The sequence below is a fragment of the Pleurodeles waltl genome, chromosome 7 (assembly GCF_031143425.1).
Source record: "Pleurodeles waltl isolate 20211129_DDA chromosome 7, aPleWal1.hap1.20221129, whole genome shotgun sequence".
Lineage (NCBI taxonomy): Eukaryota > Metazoa > Chordata > Amphibia > Caudata > Salamandridae > Pleurodeles > Pleurodeles waltl.
The window spans coordinates 978,737,944-978,765,923 of NC_090446.1; positions in this window are offsets into that span (position 1 = coordinate 978,737,944).

Sequence of the window (27,980 nt, forward strand, 5' to 3'; positions counted from 1 at the left end):
AGAAGCTTCCAGAGGAAGGAGTAGACTGCTATCCATTAGAATGTATCACCAGGTTATAAAAAAGGCCGCAGACAAATTTGGAGTGCAGCTTGAGGAGGAAAGCCCACAGTCTTGTTTCCTGCTGGAAACTCTCTTGTAATCCCAAGCCGGAAACCTTCCAATGCTACCTCGTGTCCTGGACCATGTAAGGGAGGCATTTAAGGAACCCCCCAGTTGTCTAGCAGTGTCTCAAAGGACGAAGAAAAAATATAAATATTCCTCTAAAGACCCAGCTTACATCAACAGAACAGTACTGGCTGATTCAATAGTCACTCCTAGAGCACGGTATAGGACAAACATTCCTCCAGCATCTGGGCCAACTCCTGAGAAGGAGAGCAGAATGAGTGACCTCATGGGAAGGAAATTGGAATGCAGTGCAGGCAATCAGTGGCGCATCGCAAATTCCAGTGTCCTTCCAAACCGACATCCCTGCTAGCACTGGGAGGAAACGGCAGAGCTTATGAAGCACCTTCCAGACCAGTACAAAAAGAGAGCTGCACATCCGGAAGTGTCGCATAGGATCTCATTATCCTAATGAGACTACTGGATTTGGGCGGCAGAATCACTTGCACTGTGGGGGACTGAGTCTGAACCCACTACAGGTGACACCTGTTGGCCTAATCCGTATTTTGCTCTGGCTAACTAGCAGTGCCTCATCTCCATCCAAGAACAGGGATAATAGGGCAGCCGAGCGCATGACACAATTGATTCCTCAGGGAAATCGTGGTCACTCAGATCGCATCTGTGTCCCTCAGTTACATTGGTCTCACCTATACAAAGACAATCAGAGGCAGTATATATTTCAATAGGATTTTAATGAAGCAACTGCATCTTAGATAATAAGCATGTACTGCAATAACCAGGCCGATGAAGCTTGATAGAATTAAAATTGTGACAAGGAGAGTAAAGCATAAAAATAACGCTACCATGTTGTTACTAGTATCATTAAACTATTTCCTTCCTTTGCCACGCTCTATACTACCACACACGGTACACCGACACTTGCCAATTTACAGGAAGTGTTGAAACAAATTCAAAATGGATACAGGGCTGCCCTGGCCCTGGATTTGGGGATGCAACTTATAGGCAATTTTGCCACTGTATCTTCCATTATACTGAGAAACCTTAAAGGGGAAGCAGTTTCACTATGCAAGGACTATCAGAGGCAGAATATAGTTCAAAAGGTTTTATTGTAGTAAATGCATCTTAGATAATAAAGCATGTGTTGCAATAACTCGGACGAAGCATGACAGGGTTAAAATTGTGACAAGGAGAGTGAAACATAAAAATATGGCTATTATATTGTCACTTAGGGCCAGATGTAGCAAAAATAAAAATTGCGACTCGCATTTTGCGAGTTGATGCGACTCGCAAAATGCGAGTCGCAAATTGGAATGCCAGAAAAAAAAGCGATCCGATTTTGCGACTCGCAGCCGGACTCGCAACGCTGTGTGCGAGTCCGCAGTTTGCGAGGTCGCTGTTTGCGAGTGTGCAAAAACGAACTCGCAATTAGCGAGTGGGTGTCGCAAATTGCGAATACCTTCAAAATTGCTTGCAGATGCAGCAGAACACTCCAGAAAGCATACCAGAACACTCTGGAAACACTTCCTGGCACATGATGATGGCATCACAGCCAGGAAGTTAACAAATACACCTGGGAGGAGGGCTCAACAGTGAGCAGTGTCTCTGCCACTCACAGTAGGGTGCTGAGGAGTGGTAGGCACAGCACCATGGACGCAGCAGGGACCAGCCAGGCTGGCAGGAGGGGCAGGAGATCATAGATAACAGCCAGGACAGATTAATGTGGCACATGGCGTTAATGTGCCACATGACTGGTTGGCATTTTCCTGCCCATGGACAATTTCAACTTGTATATAGTTTCTTCATGACATTAATAAAACAGTTATTTTTGTTCCACTTAACAAATGGTTAATAGGTGAGTATGGTGGGAGTTGACACGTACCGTCCAAAATATTGCGTTGCAATGTGGTCCCGTCTCAGTCTGCCTTGATTAGCTAGACTCCTATCCCCATGATGGCGATGTGGTTGTTCTTGCTCTTCATCATCAGGATCTGGGTCTGCAGGGGTGAGAGGTAGCCCACGTCGGGTGGCTATGTTGTGGAGGATGGCGCATGCGACTACAATTTTGAAAGCGGTAATGGGGGTGTATTGGAGGGCGCCTCCACTGCGGTGGAGGCATCTGAATCTTGCCTTCAGCAGTCCGAAGGTGCGCTCGATCAGGTTCCTGGTCCTCTTATGCGCACTGTTGTATTGCCTCTCTGATTCAGTTCTGGGTGTTAAAAACGGAGTCATGATCCAAGGCCTGAGAGCATATGCACTGTCACCTGTTGGGCACAAAAGTACACGGTTAGGAAGTCCAGATTGTCGTGCACAGTGACCTGTGTGTATGTCTGCAAGTGTCTGTGGCTCTACCTAGGAGGTAACCGTCTCCAAATTCCCCACGTTCCAGGCGTTGATGTATCCCACTATGCCTAAAAATGTATGAGTCATGGGTACTGCCAGGAAACTTAGCTACGATGTCCGTGATGACATAATGGGCATCACAAACAACCTGTATGTTGAGTGAGTGGGTACACTTCCTGTTGCGGAAAATGTGTTCCAGATTAGCAGGGGGGGCATATTTGAATGTGTGTCCCATCTACACACCCTATGACATGAGGAAAGTGGGCAATGCGGTAAAAGTCCAGCTTGGTGCTGTTAATTTCTGCCTCATTCCTTGGTAAGTACATGAAGTGAGACATGTGCGTGACTAAGGCATCTAGGAATGCCCTGAGGAACCTTGACACTGCACTTTGGGATACCCCACCTGCCACGGCAATGACCCCCTGATAGCTCCCTGAGGCCAAGAGGTGCAGTGCGCATAGTACTTGCACATGCGTAGGGATGGCGCAGCAACGCAGAGTCTTGTGTTCTAGCTGTGGTTTCAGTAAATCTATTAATTCTAGAATGGCTGTCATAGATCTCCGCTTCAGTTTGCTGAAAAAGAGTCTGCCTGGTTCTATATATCTTCTCCTGTCTGTGGCCCCTCCTCCTCCTCTGCTGGGCTGCGTAGACTCTCCTCCTCACTGCTATCAGGTATATCTCCGCCATCTTGAGTAACCCAGATGCCTTCTGGGTCCCCTTTTATACTTTGGTAATGGTTACCACCTGCTCTGAGTTAGTGGTAAATGGGACATGCAAACTGGGCTTTTTGCGACTAGTCGCAATTTGCGAGTTGCAATTGCATAAGGTTTGCGACTCGCAAATTGCGACTTGCAATTTGCGGGTCGCAAAATGGGGTCGCACCGGATGCGACTCGCAAACGGGTCCCATCGCTTTTTGCGAGTCGGAAATGGGCTTTTTGCATCCCATTTCCGATTTTGCACTGTCGCAAATTGCGAATCGGCCCGTTTGCGAGTCGCAATCGTTTGCTACATCTGGCCCTAAGATCGTTAAAAATAGCTCCTACCTAGGCTATTTTAGAGCACAGCATGTTAAGCTCGAATTCTGCCCTTCAGGTTCCCCTGGGAAGACATCATCCCTCATACCTGAGCAAGAGTCCTGTAGTCTACATAAGCAGCTGCAGCAAAGCACTCAGCAATCAGCATACAGTCATGGTCATCTGGCTAGAATCTCCCTCTAACGTACATGGGTCAAAGTAGTGTTTTTATAATAAAACAGCTCATGTTCCAAGAAAGGATCCCTACTCAAAAGTGTATATATTCCTGTGAACACTAGAGACAAAGCGTACCACTTTTGCTGGCAACCTATCTTACTGCAGCCTTGAGAAAAGCACAGAGTGAAAGAAATGTCTTGTTTAAGAACGCAGTGCTGGCCTAGGCAAAGAACAGCTACATAGAGAAAATAAAACAAGACCGCAAATGTGGCTAATGTTAAAATAATAAAAACGAAGCTGAATAAAATATGTCTAGGTTAAAGTACACAGCAGCAGGCCTAGTTTGCTAAAATAACGTGTATGAAGCTATAACTAAAATGGCTACACAACACCCTCCCTGTGCCAGTTCAAAGGTGGTCCAAAGCCTAATTATGTATAAAAGCAACTAAAATTCAACCTAAGGCATATATATAAGAATATAAATAATGACAAGTTAAAGGACACTTCAGCGTGTATTAGAAGGACAATTTAAAATGTTAAGTGTGGCGCCAAAAAGTCAGAATTTCAAAAGTCAGAGTAATTTGGGAAGTTGTGAATTGAATCCGGGATATTTGAAGACAGGAAATCTTCCACTTCGGCAGGTGGTAAAGTAGGAAGTTAATTGCCAAGGAAAACCAAGGAGAATTTGTGTTCCAAAGCCTTAGCTCCAGCCAAGGCAGCAGCATTCCTTGGTGTGCCCAACAATGAGTTCAGAGCTGCATCATCCACGAAGGGCAACTCATAAGCAGCTTCCCGTAGCAAATGCACCCTTAACACGCATGTCTGGTAATGAGCCCTCAGTGAGAACATCAACAGATCAGCGTCCAATGAAAGCAAGCGCTGCATAGAAAGACAAACCTTCAGTGCATGTTTGAACGAGCACCAGACGCACCGAAACACGGGCTGCACACAATGCAAAACCGGTCTGAATGACAGAGACCAGTCACACTCCAGTTGCTCCAGGAGTGATGCTCCAAAGTACCTGCATCATGCATTCACGACACTGCTGCGCTGGTGGAAGCGATTTCAGTCATCGTTGCTGCAAAGAGAAAGCCATTGTGCAAAAAAAGTAGCAATAGCAAAATGCCACCTATTATAGCCAAAGTTATCAGAAAACCACTGAAAATACTGGAGAATATTGAGTGGATGACTGAAGGTATTATTCCGAATATAGAGGAGAAAGTGTGAACAAAACCAGAACAAACAGCCTTAAAGAAATTTGCGATTCCAGTATGTTAGACCTGACAGCCTTAGAGTGGTCACCCCTAACTTTTTGCCTGCCTCCTTCCACTTTTGAGATGCTGTTTTTGCTGGTTTTTAGACTCTGCACACTTTACCACTGCTAACCAGTGATAAAGTGCATATGCTCTCTCCCTTTAAACATGGTAACATTGGATCATACCCAATTGGGCTATTTAATTTACTTATAAGTCCCTAGTAGAGTGCACTATATTTGCCCAGGGCTTGTAGATTAAAAGCCTCCCACATAAGTAGCCCCTTAACTTTGTCTCAGGCCTGCCAATGCAAGGCCTGTGTGCAGTTTCACTGGCAATTCGACTTGGCATTTAAAAGTACTTGCCAAGTCCAATACTCTCCTTTTTCTACATATAAGTCACCCCTAAGGTGTGCCCTAGGTGACCCCTAGAGCAGGGTGCTGTGTAGGTAAAAGGCAGGACATGTACCTGTGTAGTTTACATGTCCTGGTAGTATAAAACTCCTACATTTATTTTTACACTACTGTGAGGCCTGCTCCCTTCATAGGCTAACATTGGGGCTGCCCTCATACATTGTTTGAGTGGTAGCTGCTGATCTTAAAGGAGTAGGAAGGTCATATTTAGTATGGCCAGACTGGTAATACAAAATCCTGCTGACTGGTGGAGTTGTATTTAATATTACTATTTTAGAAATGACACTTTTAGAAAGTGAGCATTTCTCTGCACTTAAATATTTCTGTGCCTGACAATCCAAGTCTGGCTGGGTTTAGTTGACAGCTCCTTGTGCATTCACTCACCCCAAATACAGGATATTCTGCCTCACTTGCATACATCTGCATTTTGAATGGGTCTTCCTGGGCTGGGAGGGTGGAGGGCCTGCTCTCACACAAAGGACTGCCACACCCCCTATTGGGACCCTGGCAGACAGAATTGAACGGAAGGGGACCTGATGCACTTCAAAGCCACTCTTTGAAGTCTCCCCCACTTCAAAGGCACATTTGGGTATAAAAACTGGGCCTTTGCTCTAGCCAACTCAGACACTTCCTGGAGAAGATACATAAACCAGAACCTGCACTGTGACAAGAAGAACTGCCTGGCTGCCTAAAGGACTCACCTGACTGCTTTCTGAAGAGGACTGCTGCCTTGCTGTTGCCCTGCTGTCTTGCTGCTCTCTTGCTGCTCTCTTGCTGTGCTGCAGAAGTGCTCTCAAAGGGCTTGGATAGAGCTTGCCTCCTGTTCCCTGAATTCTCAGGACCAAAAAGACTTCTCTCCTGCAGCTGAAATCCCAGTGTGACAACAATTCGACGCACCGCCTGCCAAGAACGACGCACAGGCTGCTCGCGGTGAGAAATTCACCGCACGCCGAGACCGGAACAACGCAGCCCGACTTCACGACAGAAGATTGACGCAGCGCCAGTGACACGACCAGAAATTCGACGCACAGCAATACTGGATCAACGCAAGCCAACTCAGAACGACGATGCCGGCCTTCCTGAGAGGAATTGACGCAGCGCCTGCCGTGCGGAAGAAAATTCCACGCATCGCCTACTGGAATCGACGCAGCCCCTGTGACTTCACTCCGCAAGCCCAGGATTCCATGCATCGTCCCCGGGGCACCTGAAAACCCCACAACCCGAGAGGATCCAAATCCGTGCGCTGGAAATCGATGTAACGTCTTCCCCGCGTGGAAAATAACGACGCAAGTCCGTGTGCAAAGGGGCGAAACTGGCGCACACATACCGTTTTCCATGCATCTCCTCCCCCGCAGTCCCTTGCGAGGATTTTTCAATGCAAACCAGGTACTTTGCACTGCAAGAGACACTTGTTGTTTCTAGGAGAACTTAAGACACTTTTTATTGCTTTTACAGTAATATTTCAACTCTAAGACACTTTCAGTGATACCTCTACATTTGCATATTTCATCTTTTAATCGTTTTGACCTGCATTTATCCAGATAAATATTATATATTTTTCTAAACACTGTGTGGTGTATTTTTGTGGTGTTATATTGTGGTATTGTATGATTTATTGCACAAATACTTCACACATTGCCTTCTAAGTTAAGCCTGACTGCTCAGTGCTCACCTACCAGAGGGTGGGCACAGGATAATTTAGATTGTGTGTGACTTACCCTGACTAGAGTGAAGGTCCTTGCTTGGACTGGGGGTAACCTAACTGCCAACCAAAGACCTCATTTCTAACACAGTAGTACTGGAAGCATTAAATATTCATCCCACGCGCTCACCAAAGTATCTTGGAAAGTTAGTACTTAAAAGGGACTGTATTTCTGCTGATGACCTTGCAACCTGAAGCGCATAGGTCTCACGTGCAGATATGAGCGCCACATGTTTTTGAAACAATAAAGCCTTGAGTCTGCTCAACTTGTCAAAATTCACATTTGAAGCATTGATATGGGGCCAAATCTCAGCTATTTCCCTTTGTCGTATAGGACAAAAAAGTACATTCCCGCAGCATGTAACAATCTTAGCGACCGAAACGACATAAACTATTCCGGCTTCCATCCCCACAACAGTTTTTACTATTGAGGAGGACATAGCTACCATTCGAGAGCACCTGGAATACAGGTCTGATCAAAGGGACTGGACTCCCTTCATATAACATGCCAAGTTCGCTGCTGAAGCGTTACATGCCCTGTGCAAGGACAGCTATTTACAAACCATTGAATGACTGACAGAAGTCTCGCATTCACAACTGCTAAGAAAGACCTCTTTCATGCCACTGAGACATTAGTACGAGAAGGGTAGCTCCCACACCTCATGGATGTAACTATCTCCTAGCCTTTCATATCTACCCACTGAAATGTGTGTTAAGCAGGACGTGAATTGGAGTGTTGAAATAGGCAGATTAATAACCCCATGTATTAACCACTCTGCAGATTGTATTTCAGCCACAGTAAAAGGCAACTTTTCTAATTTGTCAATATTTAACATGACATAAGTTGCTTCTTTATTAGCCATTAGTTGTTGTTGACGCATTAAATTAAATGTGGAAAATATGTCCCTTGCACTAACGTGTTGCCTGGGAACGCGACCTGCCTTCAGTGTTTGAAGTGTCCAACCTAACTGCATAATGGATCTTAGTTGACTCTGTCCATGATGTAAAGAGGACATATCACTTTGTATTATGTCTTTTGCAGAAGAAACAATGTTTTTTAAGGTGTATACCCGGTCGGACAGGGTATTAAATCTCATTATCTACAACAGCTAATGCTTTCTGTAAATTTTCCTGATCTGTTTGCCTCAACCGGGCAGCAGCTTCTTGTTGAGAAAGCTTCAAAATTTCATTATAGACTGCATATAAGAAGCGTTTTCTACGATAGTTTCTGGGGCCTAACAGGAAATCCTGTAAGTCAGTATTATTAGACAAGAGACTGATGTGTTCTCTAACAGCATCTAGTGAGGAACACTTCAACCATTGCTGGCATAGTTTCCCTACACTGTATGTTGTTACTATGCCCGCATGTTCAGATGACACATAGCGAGGGTCAGGCCTACTTATTCTAAAACCCCCGTGGAGTTTATAAAATGTTTGACACCCATTGGTATCTATTGGCCACAATAACCACCCACCAGGACGTTGAAGTGAAGCATTAAATGTGCCATTTTAGACCCAGTCTTCAAGCTGATCTTCAGTTGCATTTATATATTTTTGCCACTTGTAAAATTTTGCAGGGGCAGGGATACTGGGCGCATTCAGTTCCTTAATTTTTGCTAATCCTGAAGAGCTTGTCTGTTGTACAGTTTCGTTTAAAAATATCATGTGAACAGATATCAGGCATGCTCTGAATAAAGCTTCCTTTCCCCTTATTTGCCAATTTCTTGTTCTCCCCACACTTTTAAAGTCAATCGACTTCAACTAATATTCAATATTCATAGCCTTCTATAGCCAACTGGGAAACAAAGGAATCCAACCAAATGAATTTCGTGTCTGTCGATATAATAGGTACATTTCCCATCAATGACATTTTGAAATAATGACTCAGCATTTTTAACATTGTGCCCAAGAAAATATGCAAAAGCTTCAGAATATGTATTAGAACTCCCTTGTGGTGGAGTTGGACAATGTTCCCATTGTGTGTAATTAAAAATAGTCTTTGTGGTATTTGCTCTATGAATGAAATGGGGCCAATAATATTTATAGCAAAACATGTCACCATAACTCTCTTTGGATTGATAAACATCCTCACTTTCAAATACAGTAAAATACTGCAATTCAGTCATCATAGAATCAACAGTTTTCACATCCCAGTCATCAGAAACAACTCTGGGTATTATTACATTGTTCATAGAAAGTTTAAACACATAAGGTATTTGAATGACCTCTGTGGGGCCGTATATATCAAATGTGACTTTATCCCAAACAGTCCCATCAGGAATCAGTATAGCGGAAATGTTCACGAAAGACAAGTCTCTGCGGACCTTGTGAAAAGAAAAATGTGGTTTTAGGACCTCATCCACCAGTTCAACTGTTGGTCGTTCAGGAAGGTAGTGACCATGTATTGGTAGAAAAAAGGTAATAACAAAGCCAATCCAAAGGAGGAAAGCCAATATAGTCAAGAAAAGCCACAGATAGTTCCATGGGAAAATAAAGTAATTTGTTTTAAGCCAGTGTATCAGCGTATGTGTTTTTAGCAGTTCTGGTGTAGAAGAGGCAGATTAGTCCAAAAAGGTGTCATTGATGTCTGCAAAGTATCCAGAAGCAGTTTGTGTAAAAACTGGAGCAGTATTTGGAGGAGGAGAACTGGTAGGGGTCTCCCACATTGGTTCACTTTAAATGATGCCATCCGTCTGTGTAGAAGTTAAATCAAATCGATCAGTATTTTCTGTGTTACTTGTTACAATTGATGTTAGTGGAACTAATGCAAGATAATTTTCCACCCTCCCCAAGCTCAGAGAGGTGTCGGTGTTGCTGCTCAAAACTTGTAGAGGGACATCTTGACCAGTAGTGAGAGTGATTCGGGAACTACTCGTTGCTTCTCTTGGTCTGCTGTGCAGGATCGGCCACGTGGTGTAACTTGACATTAATACAAAGCGGTTTTCTTTAGTACCAGGCATCGGTGGTAGAATGACAGTTCTGGTACCGTGTATTCCCAGGACTGGGACCGGTGCACAATAAGAAGGACCACACTCCTTTTTCACAGCCACTTTTTCACGTACTAGATCCCCAACCTTTGGAATCAGCCGGTAGATGTTATTGTTACTGCCTTAATTCCTATGGAGGCAGCACTGGCAGAAGCGTTGTTGTGGAACTGTTGTAATTCCTGCAGGACAGTGATACGCCAGGACCACCAAGATCTGGAACATACATTTGAGTTCCAAACAAGCACTTGTATGAAGTGTGACCCCCCCCCGGGACCTTCTAGGCAGATTCTTACGTGCTCTCTGGACTCCATACAGGTGATTAAGCCAACTGCAACCCGTACCTAATACTCTGGATGCTAAGGATTGCTTTAAATATCGGTTTGGTCGCTCCACAACACTATTTCCCTCGGGATGAAATGGAGACGAGTAATGGAGTTAGACCCCCTAACGAAGCCATGGCGTCCCTGAATGCCCTTGAGGCAAAAACAGGGCCCTGGTCTGAGTGGAAAGTCGCAACTGCATATGTACAGATAAAGACTTACAAATCTTTATTAACTGTCCGAGCCTAAGCCAAGCGTTGTGGCCACAGCCATAGAAATCTGAATCAGAAGTCAACAGTGACTAAAATGTATTTGTATGCACTGTCCGGTGCCAGGGGACCACAATGGTCCAAGTACACACACTGTAAAGGTTTGTAGGAAATTAGGAGGGGTGTCTGCAGTGGGCGTTTGATGGTCGACACCTTAATTTGTTGGCAGATGTCAAAACAAAGGACATACTGCTTGGTCTGTTTTATAGACCTGGCTACCAATAACGTGCTTGCAATAATATTGTAGCCGCCACACCAGCGTGGGCGGAAGCAACCCCCTCATGCGCTGCTTTAATGAATTCTGGTCTTAGGTCTTTATTGGGAATTATCTGAACCACTACGCCTGGTATTTTTACTTCTGCGTCAAGTGTAGTGTAGCCATTTTAGCTATAGCTCCGTGCACGTTATTGTAACACACTAGGCCAAGCCGCTGTGCACTCTAACCTAGATATATTTTATTCTGCTTTATTTTATTGTTACAATAGCCACTTTCACGGTCTTGTTTTATTTTCTGTTTATCTACTTGTTTTCCTAAGCCAGCACAATCTTCTCAAACAAGACATTCTTGCTCACTCTGTTCTTCTTCCAAGGCTACAGCACGGTACATTGCCGGTGAACGTAGTATAAGTTTAGTCTCCGACATTCGTAGAAAACACACATCCTTACGTAGGGACATTTTCTCAGAACATTAGCTGTGTTGTTATAAAAGCACTTCTTTGTCCCTTAACACATTAGAGGGAGATTCCAGCCAGAGAACCACGACTGTATGCTGATTGCCGAATGCTTTGCAACAGATGCTAACGCAGACTGCAGGCCTTTGCTCAGGTATGGGGGATGATGTCTTCCCAGGGCAACCTGAAGGGCATAATTAAAGCTTAACACACTGTGCTCTACTAGAGCTTAGGTAGTCTGTCCACTGTACTGCCAATATGATAGCATTATTTCTATGCTTCACTCTCCCCGTTACCATTTTAATATTGTCATGCTGTGTCGTCCTGGTTATTGCAGCTCATGCTTTGCTATCTAAGATGCAGTTGTTTTATTACAACCATTATTAAAACATACACTGCCTCTGTTTGTCATTTATATATGAGACTAAGGTGACTGAGAGAAACGGATGAGACCTGAGTGACCACGGCTTCCCTGAGAAACCAATTATGTCATGCACTCAGCTGCCCAGTAATCTCTGCCCTTGGGTGGAGATGAGGCACTGCTAGTTGGCCGGAGTAAACCAGGGATTGGAACAACAGGTGTCACCTGCAGTGGATTAGACTTAGTCTCCCACGCCGCTGGCGATTCGCCAATCAAAATCCAGTAGACTCATTATAATAATGAGAGCCTACGCCACATGGCGACGCCAACGTTTGGTCAGGCTCTAATTTTCGGGTCCTCCTGAGTATCACAAGTCTCATTATGTATAATGACACCTCAATACCATATACGGAGACGTCCGTGGTACTGAGGATTTCCGCCCTAGCTATGTAGGTTATCCTATCTGGTGCTGGAGGTTGTTCAAGCTTGAACTTTAAAAGGAAAAACCCTATTTGGTGTGCCTTCTCTGAACAATTATTCGATCTAGTATGGCGAATCCACAGCAGATAGCAATAGCAGTCACTATGAGACAACCTCTGACTGCACATTTACTAGCAAATGGCCTAACAGCCCAGGGGGATCCAGTCATATTTGTGGTGGACGGCCATCCAGCTTATAGAATGGAACTTTTTTATTCTTGGGTCACATTTCCAGCAGTTGATGGGAACACAAATACATTTGATCACTATACACTTGCAAATGTACCTGGACAATACAGGTCATATGCATATTTAGAAATACCATTATCTTATCAAGAACATAATAATTGTCTTGATGGCGCCCTACTCCACACAATATTACCAGTAAGGTTAGGTCCTCTAAGTAATGATGGTCATACCTGGCCTTTATTGGCCACCTATACCCCACACCCTGCAGTAGCGACTTTAGCAGTAGCTGAGGTTCATCGCTTATATAATGAATTAACAGTGTCATAAAGACGGTTTGTACAGTTTGTGATGCAAACATTAAATACAAACCCAGCACGTGCTGCACCAGCACAACCACACACAGTAACGCCAGGTATAAACCCTGCACCTGTACATTCGATCATGGGTAAAGTACCCGCCAAGCGAGAGGAAACTCCATTTTGGTTAGCACAAAAAATAAATGCACTGGAAGCAGTATTTCCCCATACGGGACCTCAGGATAAGCATAGAATATTAAATATGTGCTTTCCATTTGGGATGCAATACATGGGGCATGGTATTTGCCACGCTCTATACTACCGCACATGGTACACCGACACTTGCCAATTTACCAGAAGTGTTAAAACAAATTCAAGATGAATACGGGGCTGCCCCCTGGACTTGGGGATGCAACTTATGGACAATTTTGCCACTGTATCTTCCATTATACTGAGTAACCTTAAAGGGGAAGCAGTTGCACTATGCAAGGACTATCAGAGGCAGATTGTAGTTCAATAAGGTTTTATTGTAGTTACTGCATCTTAGATAATAAAGCATGTATTGCAATAACTAGGATGATGAAGCATGACAGGATTAAAATTGTGACAAGGGGAGTGAAACATAAAAATATCGCTATCATATTGTCACTAAGATCGTTAAAAATAGTTCCTACCTAGGCTATGTTAGAACACAGCATGTTAAGCTCTAATTCTGCCCTTCAGGTTCCCCTGGGAAGACATCATCCCTCATACCTGAGCAATAGGCCTTTAGTCTACATAAGCAGCTGCAGCGAAGCAGTCAGCAATCAGCATACAGTCGTGGTCATCTGGCTAGAATCTCGCTCTAACGTACATGGGTCAAAGTAGTGTTTTTATAATAAAACTGCTGATGTTCCAGGAAAGGATCCCCATGCAAGAGTGTGTATGTTTCTGTGAACACTAAAGACAACGCGCACCACTTTTGCCGGCAACCTATCTTACTGCAGCCTTGAGAAAAGCAGAGTGAAAAAAATGTCTTGTTTAAGAACGCAGTGCTGGCCTAGGCAAAGAACAGCTAGATAAAGAAAATAAAACAAGACCGCAAATGTGGCTATTGTTAAAATAATAAAAGCGAAGCTGAATAAAATATGTCTAGGTTAAATTGCACAGTGGGAGGCCTAAGTTGCCAAAATAACGTATATGAAGCTGTATCTAAAATGGCTACACAACAGGAGAGGGTAAAAATACTGCCAATACATGCCTTAAATTGGAATTGGAAGCAGCGGACACAGTAAGACACCTAATGATGACGGGGATCCCACTATGCCGACATAGAGTCAATGATACCTTGAACCAGCTCAAAAAGGACAATGAGAGTGCAAAGTCCATGGGGGTGTTGGAGTTTAGAGGAACTATTTGAAGAGGGACAGTGCCATAACACAGGCCTTCTGGGAGAGGAAACTTACAAATGGGCACTTCACACCAGACCTTCTAGGTAAGCAAACTTCAGCACCCCAGCAGTACTGGCAGTATTAACAGCAAGGACAGCAGTCCTTTCTAGGAAGAACACAAGGAAGGGAACAGTCTCACTGGGGAGGTACAACCCTCACAAACAAGTGACTTCCCAAAAACACACCTATGGGAGGCAGAATAAGAAACTCCCTTCAGGAGTGGAGGAAGATAACGTCAGACAAATGGATTTTGCACATCATAGGGTTTGGATATTGCCTAGAATAGGAAAGGATGCCACCAGCAAGGGGACCAAAAAAGATGGTCCATTCAAGGGAAGAAATATCACATCTACTCAAGGAGGTAGAGGAATCGCTGGAAAAAAGAGCAATAGAAAAGTTATCAACAACAGAGTTCAAAAAACACCCCTGTAGTTTTTATGAAGGCTTGGCATTAAATTGCCCTATGTTATGTGGGGATGTGGAAGCAGCAAAGTTAAAGCTAGGTAATTGGATTACGGATGTGCTTGATCATATTGCACCTGGGCCGAGTCATACAGCCAAGCGGCTTTAATTGAATTTGCATAGCTTGTATAGCGCTGCACGCTAAAAAAGTCTTGCAAATGTCGTGAGCATTGCTGGCACCAAAGAATAATGCTCAGGACGAAGCTACTTATTGCAAGGCTTTGAGGGGCTATCTTAAGCAGATCAGAAAGATCCAGTGCCTCTTATATGCCAATAAAATTGGGCAAGCTCAGAACTCCTCATTGGAGTTATTTTATATAGTTAATGCACTATCTTCCATTGAGCGGGTTGCACCGACTAAAACTCCCACTGTGAAAGGGTGTAATGTGATCGCCCACATCTTTTGCAACCAGTTCCTGAGCATCTATGATTCTTTTCCAAAGGAGGTTGGAGAGGCACCTTGCCTTGAAGGCTGGTTTAGACCAATAGAAGTAAAGTCAGGACTCTCTGATTTCAGTTCTCTTGACTTACATCAATTTCATGCTCTGTGGGGGAGGGTGAAATCAGGCTCCCCTAATGTCTGTCCTCTCCCATAAGTAATACTGGAGAGAGTTAAGGAGGTAATTCTCTCAGGGATATGTGACCTGCTTAACATGTCTTGTACATTGAGGTGGAAACAGGCAATTGTGGTGGCATTATTAAAAACCTTCCCTAGACCTTGCAAAACCTGAAAAATCAGAGGACTATTTCTCTACTCCCAGTTTTTGCTAAAGTGGCAGAGAAACATGTAAACCATCACCTAGTCGACTTCATTGAATTGAAGGTGCTATTACATGAGGCCCAATCAAGCTTCCACCCGCAGTCCGGCATGGAGCCTCCACTGTTGCTAGCATCAGAATCCCTGAGACAGATAGCGGACAGAGGTAAAACTGCTGCTCTGATCATGTTGGATTTAAGCGCAGCTTTTGGTACGTCTCTCACAGTACTCTGTTGGAACTGCTGTTTCAAGAACAGTGTTGGGGGAGTTGGCTCTGCGCTGGATAGCTTCCTTTCTCCAGAACCATACCTTTTAGGTGGTTCAACAACCATTTTTCTCGGTGCTGGTGCCTTTGCAGCAGGGGGTCATGCAGGGCTCATCATTGAGCCCTACTCTTTTCAATCTGTATATGCACCCCCTTGCAGGTGTCATAGAGCGTCATGGTTTTAAGACTTTATCATACGCCCATGACACTCAGCTTATTATCACTCTTTCTCATGATAGAAGAGCTCCTACAAGTCAGCTGAGATCTTGTCTGGGTGATCTTGCGAATTGGATGTCTCAGTGTTGCCTCAAGCTAAATGCTGGTAAAAATGAAGTACTGCTAGTAGGGAAACAGCCATCGATTTGGTTCTCTGCATGGTGGGCAGATGTATTTGGGCCTATATCAATGCCTGAGTGGAAAGTGAAGAACCTCGGTGTCTGGTTTGATGCAAATTTATCCTTCGAGAGCCAGCTCTCCTGGCTGGCGAAAAAAAGTGCTTGGGAACTTTGAAAATTCTGAGAAAAATCCTAGGCTTTCTCCCTGAGGAGGCAAGGAAATCAGTAGTCCGGGCCTTAGCCATCTCCAGGCGGGATTACTGTAATGTGTTGTATCTTGGTGTCTTACAAGGTAGACTGGCTAAAGTTTAGAGCGTGCAGAATGAGGCAGCACGTCTGTTGCTTAACATCCAGAGACATGTCTACTGGGTCCGCTCTTGCTAATCTACACTGGCTCCCTTTGGCAAAATGGTATGTACCTAACAGAAATCTCAGATCTGCTGGAGTTTTGCGTATTGTTATCCCTAGGATAATAAAAGCTTATTTGGACGGAAGCTCCTTTGTTTTTTTTTTCCCCCCCAGATTATGGAATTCCCTGCCGTTTAACCTGAGAAAGGAGGGCTCTGAATTAGCCTTCTGCAAGAAACTAAAGATATGTTTTTTTAGGCAACCTTAGGGGCTGGTATTCTATTGTTTGTGGTTGGGTCTGGATGTTCTCTGTTTAGTGTGGGGACACTCCGTTTGGAGTAACTAGGGGCTTTATAAATCACTTAATTTTTGTAATTATTATTATTGCTTGGACTGTACTCTCCGAAGCTGTTGCTGACGGGAGAGACGCAGTGAAGCTCATGATCAGATGTGGGCTGGACACAACTGACACACTGGGCAGAGCGTTTGCATCGACAGTGGCCTCGAGGCACCATGCCTGGTTAAGGACATCTGGCTTTTTGAGGGATGTCCAAAATACCATTATGGACATGCCCTTTGATGATACCCATCTCTTTGGAGACCAAGCAGACTTACCGCTTGATCGCTTCAAGGATTTTCGTGCTACGGCCAGATCCTTAGGCCTCGTAGCTGCCCCTTGCCCCCTTCAGTTTGCTTTTCACCCCTTTTATGGCTACTGAAGGGGCACCCCACCATGTCTGTTCCCCTCTGCCCACCATGCCGTATATGCTGCATGGCCGGGGACATGGGATCCATTGTCCTTGTGGATCAGGGAGCTAGCTGTCCAGTCAGTCCATGGCCTCCCGCTCTACAGCTGTCTCCAAACCTTCTTACTCTGACGATTCCCCACCAGAGACCAGTCGGAGGCAGGATTCATCATTACCTGCTCCACTGGCAGTCCATCATGACAGAAAGGTGGGTTTTATGGATAGTCCAAAGTGCTACTCCCTCCCCTTCCAGACTACCCCTCCATCAATGCCACCACCCTACGATCGGATGTCAGAGGATCACTTGGCACTTCTCTGCGAGAAGGTTATGGCTCTCTTGGCCAAGGGAGCCATAGAGAGAGTCTCTATGCCAGAAGTGGGTTATGGTTGTTATTCCTACTACTTTCTGGTGCCCAAAAAGGACAAAGGTCTCCGCCCTATCCTAGACCTTCAGTCCCTCAGTCTATTTCTTCAAGAAAGAGAAGAAAGAGAGGTTCAAAACACTCCTTCTGGCTTAGGTCTTATCTGCCTTGGACCTAGGAGACTTGATGGTTACATTGGACTTGCAGGATGCTTATTTTCAAATGCCCATCCTGCCTGCCTACAGACATTACATGCGGCTCATGGTAGGCCATGTGCACTTTCAGTTCACCGTGCTCCCCTTTGGCCTTACCAGTACCCCTCAACTGTTCACCAAGGTGATGGCGATGGTCGCAGCTCATCTGCGCAGGTCAGGGGTTTCAGTCTTCCCCTACCTCAATGACTGGCTGTTGAAGGTGAGCTCCTCCCAGGCTGTCGTCTCCCACCTTCAGACTACGGTGTACCTCCTGCATTTGCTGAGGTTCACTATAAATGTGCTGAAGTCACACCTGACTCCCTCTCACAGGCTCCCTTACATTGGAGTTGTTCTGGACACTGCAGTTTTGGGCTTTTCCTCCCGAGGGGCGAGTCCAGGATGTTCAGGCAATGATACCAATGTTTCAGCCTCTATCTTGGATTTTGGTGAGAATGACTCTGAGGCTGCTGGGCCTCATGGCCTCCTGCATCCTGCTAGTGACACATGCCAGATGATGTATGCAGGCTCTGCAGTGGGACCTGAAGTCTCAGTGGGTGCAGCACCAGGGGAATCTCTCTGACATGGACCAGATCTCGGAAGGAATGCCCTCTCCTTTCCCCAATCAGATCTCACAGTAGTGATAGATGCGGCACCTGGGATTTTTCAGCCACTTGGGAGAGGCAGAGATCAGAGGCATCTGATTTCCGCCGGAATCCGGACTCCACATCAACCTGTTGGAGCTCCAGGGGATCAGACTTGCATTGAAAGCATTTCTTCCCGCTCTCAAAGAGAAAGTAGTGCAGGTGTTCACGGACAACACCACCACCATGTGGTATTGCAACAAGCAGGGCAGGGTGAGGTTGTGGACCCTTTGTCAGGAAGCTCTGCGCCTCTGGACATGGCTGGAACATTGGGCATTTCCCAGGTGGTTCAACATCTGACGGGCTCTCTGAACACCAGAGCAGACTAACTCAGCCGACAATGCCTGATCGATCACAAATGGTGTCTCCATCCAGAGGTGGTGCAAGGTCTCTTTCATCAGTGAGGGAGAGCCTTAATTAAATCTGTTCCCCTCCCCAGAGAATTTGCAATCGTCTAGTCTCAAGTGGAGCTCAGGCCTCCTGTACATCTTTTCACCCATGCCACTTCTGACCAGAGTTTTCATGAATATCAAGAACGACTGGCCCAAGTAATCCTTGTGGCTCCAGACTGGGCACAAAGAGTCTGGCATCCTAAGCTATTGAGCATGGCCATTGATCCTCCGATCAGACTGCCCCTTCATGAGAATCTTCTGTCGCAGCAGAAGTGGAGGGTTCTCCGCCTGAACCTGTCCAGTCTCCACCTTCTTGCATGGAGATTGATCAGTGGCAGTTGACAGCTTTTGTCCTTCTGCCCAAAGTCTGTAACCCTCTGACCTTCCAAGCATCCGATGAACCTCTACCGCCGACCACCCGCTCCCCACAGGGGGACAACTCAGCACACCGAACACGATTACACTCATGAGCTATATCCGTTCGGGAGCACCTACCGACTCCTTCCCCCACGGGATCTTCAACCTCGGAAGAAACAAGATCAGCCGCCATCTCACCACCACCTACAATACATTGTTAACCACAGCCACACTTCCAGAAGCCTGGAAACACGCAGAAATCAGACCCCTCCTCAAGATGCCCTCTGCAGACCCCAGCGACCTCCAAAATTACTGCCCGATCTCTCTGCTCCGTTCTCCACCAAAGTCCTGGAGAAGGCCATTCACCTCTAACTCACCAAATACCTGGAAAGAAACAACCTGCTATACTCCTCCCAGTCAGGCTTCATAGCCAATCAAATTACTGAGACAGCTCTGATTGCCGCAACAGATGACACCCACACCCTGCTCGACAGAAGAGAAGCAGCTGTCCTGATCTTTCTTGACCTCTGATACCTTTGACACCGTCTACCACCACACACTGATCAACCGACCACGCCAGACTGGGATCACAGATGATGCGTTCAGGTGGATAGCATTCTTCCTCACTGGAAGCATCCAGAGAGTCTACCTCCACCCCCATCACCTCACAGGTCAAGCACACCATCTGTGGCATCTCCCAAGGCTCCTCCCTCACTCATCAACATCTACATGACTCCACTTGCAGACATTGTGAGATCTCACAACATCATCTCCTGTGCCTACGACATGCAGCTCGGCCTCTCGATCTCAACAGGCCCCATCAAGACAAAGACCAACTTCCACAACTGTATGAAGAACATATCTGCCTGGATGAAGGACAACAGCCTGAAGCTCAACATGGACAAAGCAAAGGTTCTGATCTTCGGCAGACAATCAACCCTCTGGAACAACTCCTGCTGGTCAGCAGAGCTCAGACCTAACCCCACACTGAAAAATCACAACTGCAACCTGGGCATCATTCTCGACAGTCAACTCTTCATGAAACGACAAGTCAATGCTGTTTCGTCAGCCTACCTCCACACACTGTGCATGATCTTTAAGTGGCTCCCCATCTGCACAAGGAAGACAACCATAGGCCCTCATCACCAGCTGTACCAGGCAACACACTGTACATAGGAACCACCACCAAAGTCATGCAGAGACTTCAGATGATCCAGAACGCAGCTGCCAGACTGATCCTCAACCTGCCAAGAGAACCTACCCCACCTATTGGCTCCTGATCCAGAAAAAATGGCACTTCAGGCTCCTGACCCGTGCCTACAAAGCCTTCCTTAACCAAGGACCCGCCTACCTGAACCACCGCCTTCACCTCCACCAACGGACCAGGAACCTCTGGTCGCCACACATCACCCATGCAAAGATACCACGCATATGCTGCTGCTGCGCCAGAGGGCGCTCCTTCTCCCACCTCGCCGTGAAAACCTGGAACACCCTCCCCTTCCACCTCCACACCACACCCTTGCTGTCCCACTTTAGAAAGGAACTGAAAACCTGGCTTTTTGAACGAACACCTACAGCAAGCATCTGACTGTTATCTTGGCAGACAGGCATCCCTCCACCAAAACAGTATACACCTGCAAGCATTGTCATCCAAGCCGCCCTACATTTCCATCTATCCTGACAAAGTGGTGCTTCACACTAGGGCTTCTTTCCTACCAAAAGTAGTTACTCCCTTTCATGTAGGCCAATCCATCACCTTGCCTACTTTTTACGCTCCCCCACATCCTTCTAAGAAGGAGTAGAGACTCTACTGCCTGGATCCAAAAAAGCAATGTGTTCTACCTTGATTGTACCAAAAAGCTCTGGGTGTATGATCAACTCTTTGTTGGTTATGTGGGTGCAAGGAAAGGTCGAGCAGTGCAGAAGAGAACCATCTCCAGAAGGGTTGTTCTCTGCATTAAAATGTGCTATGCATTGGCTAAAAAGCAGCCCCCACAGGATTTGTATGCTCATTCTGTAAGAGCGACAGCTCCAACCACTGCGCTAGCTCACAGAGTTCCAGTCCTGGACGTCTGTCAGGGAGCAAACAGGGGTATCCTTGCAAATGTTCACCAAACACTACTGCCTGGGCAGTCAGGTCCAAAGGGACCGGTGCTTTGCCTGTTCAGTCCTGCAGGACTTCCTAGTATGATCTTGGTTCACATACCCACTTCTGGGGGTGGTATTGCTTGGGTATCTATTTTAGGGTAAGGAATCTTCAACTAGATGTCTCTATCAGATGAACAAGTTACTTACCTTCGATAAGACCTTATCTGGTATAGACAATATCTAGTTGCAGATTGCTTACAGACCCACCCATCCTCCCCGCTCTGTGAAATGATTTCTAGGGACAGGGCCCTTGTTTTGATGCACCAGTGTTCTTCATGGCTCCACGCTTCTGGTGTGGAAAGTCATGAAAAGAAACTGATGTCAGCTCGCTGGGGTGGCGCCTATATAGGACCCATGATGTCATCCCTGGCAAGCATGACACCAACGACAGACGCAGACCGACCAACGCCACCTGACAGCATACAGGGGTACTACTCGAGAAAAATGTCCAGATCCTGACTGACACCTGGGGGAAACTCTAAGGTAAGGAATCTGCAACTAGATATTGGTGGTCATTATGACCCTGGGGGTCTTCTGACCGCCAGGGTTAATGTGGCAGTATCACCGCCAACAGGCTGGCGGTGAAGACCTCCACATTGAGTGTGGCAGGTTGGCCGCTGCCAACTCGCTACATTTCCACCCATACTGCCATGGCGGTATGAACTGCCAGGTCAGAGGTGTTAGGAGCCGGCCTACCGACATGGTTTCCGTGGCCATGGCGGCAGGGCTATCGGTGACAGGGAATACCTTCCCTGTCACCACTAGATGCTCCCCACCCCCCCAACAAGCACCTGACCCCCACTACAGTCATAGCGTCCTCCACCCGCACTCACATAGCACCCCACTACTCACATAGCAATGCCCAACTCTCACCCTCCTTACCACATACATGCACAGACACCCACATGCACCACGCATACACCCATTCACCTACACTTTGACACGAATCACTCACACTCACTCACACTCATCCATACACGCATTCACTCATACATACTCACGCATTCAGGCACGCATACACACAAACATCCAAACACACGCATACATACTGACATGCAGACAAGCACTCACTTCAACATTCATACATGCATTCACTCACATGCATACAACCACACATACACCACAACACTCACAGTCACATTCACACACACATTAATACACACGCAGACACCTCACACACAACACCCCTCCCTACCCCCCGTCAGACACCCAACTTACTTTGTCCAGCAAGGAGGTCGTCCAGCAGGGAATTGGAAGGCGCGCTGCCATCGCCTGCAGCACCCCGCCAGCAGGACACTGCCAGGCCATATTAATGGTCTTACTACGGCTGGCGGCGTCCTTCTGGCGGGGCAATGCAGGTGGTAGCAGCGTCAGTGTGCCACCACCTGCCAGCATGGCTACTGCCGGATATCCGCCCAAAGTTAGGTGGAAATCCGGCAGTACCCATTATATGGTTGGCGGAAGACCACCAGCACTGGCAGTCTTCTGGCGCCCGTGGCTTTGGCGGTCTCACTCAGAGACATCCAAAGTCATAATAAGGGCCATTGTCTCTACCAGATAAGGCATCCTTTAGCAACACAAAAGGATGATGGATGAGGTGCTGAAACTTTTCAAACACTCACCCCTAGTCACAGATCTGAGTTTAATCCATTGTTCTTTTGTTCACAATGCCACCCCAATTTGGACTCAGCTATAGGCAAATCAGTCTTGACCCTGTTCCCCATGGGAACACCCCAGCCTGAACTGCCAGGCCATGCCCTCCCTGGACCGGCAACAAGCATCCTGGGACCGGTTTTGGGGTATCACCCTTCCTCAGCCCGGCTAGCTTGAATCCAGTAGCACAGTGAGCAAGGGACCCTTTTCTGGACATACTCTGGCCACTAAGGGTGACTTTAGCAACACAAAATGATGATGGATGGAGTGCTGAAACTTTTCAAGCACTCACCCCGAGTCACAGATCTCGGTTTAATCCACTGTTCTTTTGCTCACCATGCCACCCCAGTTTGGACCCAGCTATATGCAAACCAGCCTTTACCCTGTTCCCCATGGGAACAGTCCTGTCTGAATTTAGTGTTTTAAAAGTTTCAGCAACATCTTTTTGTGTTGCTAGAGTAACTTGTTCTTCACAGGAGATTCACTCTTTGGACCAGCAGTGTATGACTCCCTCAAAGAATAAAAAAGGAGAGTAACAGGGTAAGATCCATGGGTGCTCTACACTCCAAAGGGCAATTCAGGGGAGGAGCCACCTCTCACAGGAACATGCTTTCCCAAGGAGGTTTAGAACCAACAACACCCCACTACGCTGCACTTCAACCGGGCCAAAGCACTACAATTCCATGGCAATAGGCAGGGGAACAAAGACAGTCTTTTTGTGGATGTACCCACAGAAGGAGAGCAGCACTGAGAGGGGCTGTGCATACCTCCAAATTACTGTGTAACAAAGCACCCTCACAACTCATGGCATGGCAAAACAGCACCTCAAATAAATGGATTCTCAACTGCACTGATACAGACTTTGCAATAGAACCATAAAAAGCACCACCATAAATAACGCCAAGGGAGAGGAGTAGAAAAAGCAATGACCCTTTGCATCTAAATAAAGAAGCAGTTGTACTGCTACAAAAGAAGGCTGTAGAAAGAGTACCAATCTCAGAGAGAGAGGGCAGAGAGTTTACTCATATTTCCTAGTACCCAAGACAGATTTGTCATTAGGGCCCATTCTGAACTTTAGGGCCCTCAGTAGGTGCATCAAAATGCAAAGCATCCAAATGACTACAATGCAGGAGGTTATTCCACTCCTCAAAAAAGGAGACTACAGGACAACAGTGGACCTCAAGGATGTGCACCTACACGTGCCAATGAACAAAAGACACAATAAGGGCCAGATTTACAGGGAGTTTGTGCCGCCACTGCACTATTTGTTTTTTGGTGCAGCGGTGGTGCAGAGCCAGCACCATATTTACAAAGTTGCGTTAGACAATGCTAGCGCCTCTTTTACAAGGCTTGTGTCATTTTTTTATTGCACCACCTCACCTTGCGTCATTTACCGAAAATGATATCCAAGGTAGGAGCCTGCTAGCATCAGATTTACGAGCCTTCTGAAAAAAGACGTGTGCTAAAATTACGCTGGTCCATTTTAGCATCAAAACTTTAACACCTGGTCAGACCAGGCATTAAAATGATGGACAGGTATATAGGGAGAACACTTACAAAACATCCTGCCAACCCACAGGACACCATGGACCAGCTGCTGCTTAAACCTGGAACCTGCAGACAGCTCCAGCGACAAAGCCAGACACCACCAGCGCCACCGCATCACTCGCCATCACCACCACAGCAACCTGAAAGGCAGTGCAGGAGGAGGGAGCGCATATATCACCAAAGAACAACAATTTTTGGGGTCCAAGAAGAAGATATAACAAGATATTACAGTTTGAAGAGGGAGTCAATCATCCGGCTGCTCCAAGAAATTGCACCCGCTAATACGGCAAGAGCAGGAAGGCAAACCGACATTCCACCTCTCACAAAGCTCCTGGCTGTGCTGCATATGCTGGCCTTTGGGTCCTTCCAAACTACTGCAGTACGAGTGGGTGGAATACCCAGCCCTCATTCTTGCAGTTCCTGCCAACTGTACTGGATGCCATCATCTATTGAACTCTCTGCCACATCCTCTTCCCCAACACCCAACAAATTCAACTTCAGCAGGACATCAAAGAAGGGATCTACGCCATCTCTAAGTTTCTTCACGTTTTGGGTGCCATGAACTGCACACATGTGCATCTTGTCCTTTCTGCTGCTACCGGATACCTGTACCGCAATAGGAAGCATACCCATTCAAAAAACGTGCAGCCCATTGTGAACCATAGGGCCTCTTCACAAATGTTCTAACAAAATTTCCTGAAAGCGTTCATGATGCCTTCATCTTCAGGCACTCAATCATCAATCAACGTTTCCTGGATGGGCAATATGGAAATGTCCTGCTTGTAGGTAAGCCAGCAGACACTACATATTACATACAACACGTAATACACATGGGCCAAACAATGCACACAACACACTCTGCACACACTAATAGTCACTCATAGATGACTGCTCATCAACACATATGCAGGATGCATCACTCCACAAATCCAGTGCACATCACCCACACTTATGGCCCTATTTACAAGACCTTTGCACCACTAGAGCATCACTTTTACTGATGCTCTGGTGGAGCAATGTCCAGTCTGTATTTACAAGGTGATGTCAAGCCACTTTTTGGGGCTTAATGCTGTCTTGTAAATGCCGCACCTTCACACACATCACTTAGGGTGCTGTCTTGGTAGTGTCATGTCTATGATGCTAAGGTGCCGTTAATGTGGCCATTCACCTGTGTCATGTAAGAAAGTAGCGATATGCATGCATTGTGCCACTTTGCAAATTTCTGTGCCATATCAAGGCTGTGTCAGGCATGGTGTATGCAAGGGGCGCATTCCCACGCAGGGATGCCTGAAAATAAATGGCACAGGGAAAATCACAAGATTTCACTATGCAATTGTCTTACCTTAGTTCAGGCGTAAAAGTGATGCCCCTATCCTAATCTATGGGTCTCCCTGACCTTTGCTGCACTAGCATCCAAATTATTTCTCACTAGTCCAGCTAAAGCACTATAACTTTGTGAAACATTCTGACTTTGTCATGTTTCACTATATAGTAAATTCTGCACAACCATGGTGTAGTTAGGAGGAGCAAGGGAGAAGTATGAAAACAGGCACATTGGGAACAATGTAGGAGTGATGCATGTGTAAACTGACAATACATATACCCTGGGGCTACAGATACGTCCCTGTCCCACTACCTACCAATGGAGTGCCATTATTATAAAAGCTCATTTACAATTCCTAATCACATATTCCTGTATTTCCCAGTAGGTAGGCTGACAGCAATCTCTTGAAAGTCCCTAGTACATAATGGGGCAAGGCTGACAAAAATTCCCCTGTAAGTCCCTAGCAGATAATAGGACAAGGGTGACAAAATTCCCCTGTAGGTCCCTAGTAGATAGTAGCGCAAGGCTGACATGAACATCCTGAAAGACCCTAATAGATAATAGGACAGGGGAGTGTTGATGTACATTTGGAAACCTGCACTTGAGTGTGCCTTGATGTGCAGCCTCCCATCCCTGCCTGAATGCAACTCTGCCATGCACAGTGTGTGTTAGAAGGGAATTATGTGAAAACCTATGTGGTGAGGAATTGTACTGTCAAAGTGTATGTGTAAAAAACATTGTCACAAAATGCAACCTTAATGTCCCCCCTAGGTTCCCCAGGCTCTGTGTGGCCCACAATTGTAAGCATGGACAAATTCTAAGATGCATCATAGCTCTTGGTTTTTGGGGAAACCACCTCTTAACACTTAAATACAGTAGCAATGTATCTACAGAGGGTAACATGTTAGTCTCTGAAATGAACAATGAAATTGTTCTGAAGGAGCGCTATGACCAAAGAAAGGAGCATGAAGCTTATTGGCCTGATTTCCTAGACATACCACTGTAGTATGTAGAAGAAAGCACACATGAAGAACGCAAACCAACAACATGAGTCAGGCTAACCCGATTAATGTAAAAAAAAATATGGGGCAAATCATGTTAGCGCCCCTTTTCCAGTACTAGCATAATTTTTTTGTTTTTTGTTTGTGACATGTCGCAAAGATTAGCATCTTTAGTAATGATTTTTTACTGCCATGCTGCGCCGTTTTGTAAATATGGTGCAAGCATGGCGGTAAGAAATGATGATAGTCGGCGTCAAATTTTATGACGCACCACTGCATCATTTCTTGTAAATATGGGCCTAAGTTTCTAAGACTCATGATAGATAAGGTCCATTACCAGTTCACAGTACTACCTTTTGAGATAAAATCAGCCCACATGTGAAAGGGGAATCACGTCTACCCCAAAGTGGACAATGGGCTCAGAAAGGCAAAGTCTTAACAGCAGTGTAATGACAACACAGATTGAGAGTTACTAGCACTGCACAAATTCGGTTTCTCTATCAACTTAGAAAGATCATCCACAATACAGAAGAACAGAAATTCTTCTTGGGAGCCTCATTGGGTTCACAATGGGAAAAACATTTCCTAATACAGAAAACAGTACAAACAATGCCAAAACAATTTTGTCTCCATCAGAAAGGGTGACCTGTTACAGTGGAGACAGTGGGTAAACTCTTGGATATGATGGCATCTTGCATACCTTAAATACAGAATGCCAGGCTCCACATGAGACCATTCCAGGAGTGGTTGCAGAGATAATGGTCAGAAGCAACGAGGCTTTGGGAAGATCTTGTTGTTTTAACAGGAAGACCGCACAAGAAAATAAAATGGCAGAACAGCAGACTTTTCAGGGATCCAGCTCCCTCGGTGACCATCACAACAGACACATCCCATACAGAGTAGGGAGTTCACATTTACAGACCAAACAGCAGTGGCCTGTGGAGCCAGAGAGATGCAGGCAAACATATACACATCTTTGAACTCAAGACATTGTTTTTAGTCCCCAAATGATTCCAATCTCAAATCAAGGGGAAGATGAAACAGATATAAAACACTGCAACCATTTCTACCTCAACAGACAGGAGCACAAGATCAAACAAACTATCCACCCTAGCACTGCAGAAATGGATATATGCATTGCAGAGGAACATAACACTGGTGGCAATCCACCTGCTGAGAGTGGAGAACATGAAAGCGGTCAGACATAAGCAAAATAAAAATACAAATCCTATGAATATGAACTAAACCACTAAGTGCTAGAGTGGGTCTTCAACAGGTGGAGAACCCCACAAGTGGACTTGTTCACGAAAGAATGCGAAATGGCAGGACTTTGTGTGCAGATACCCAAGCCGCCAATCCCGGGGGAATGCTCTGTTGATACAATGGTCAGGGTAATTTGCATCTTTCCACGAATTCCCCTGA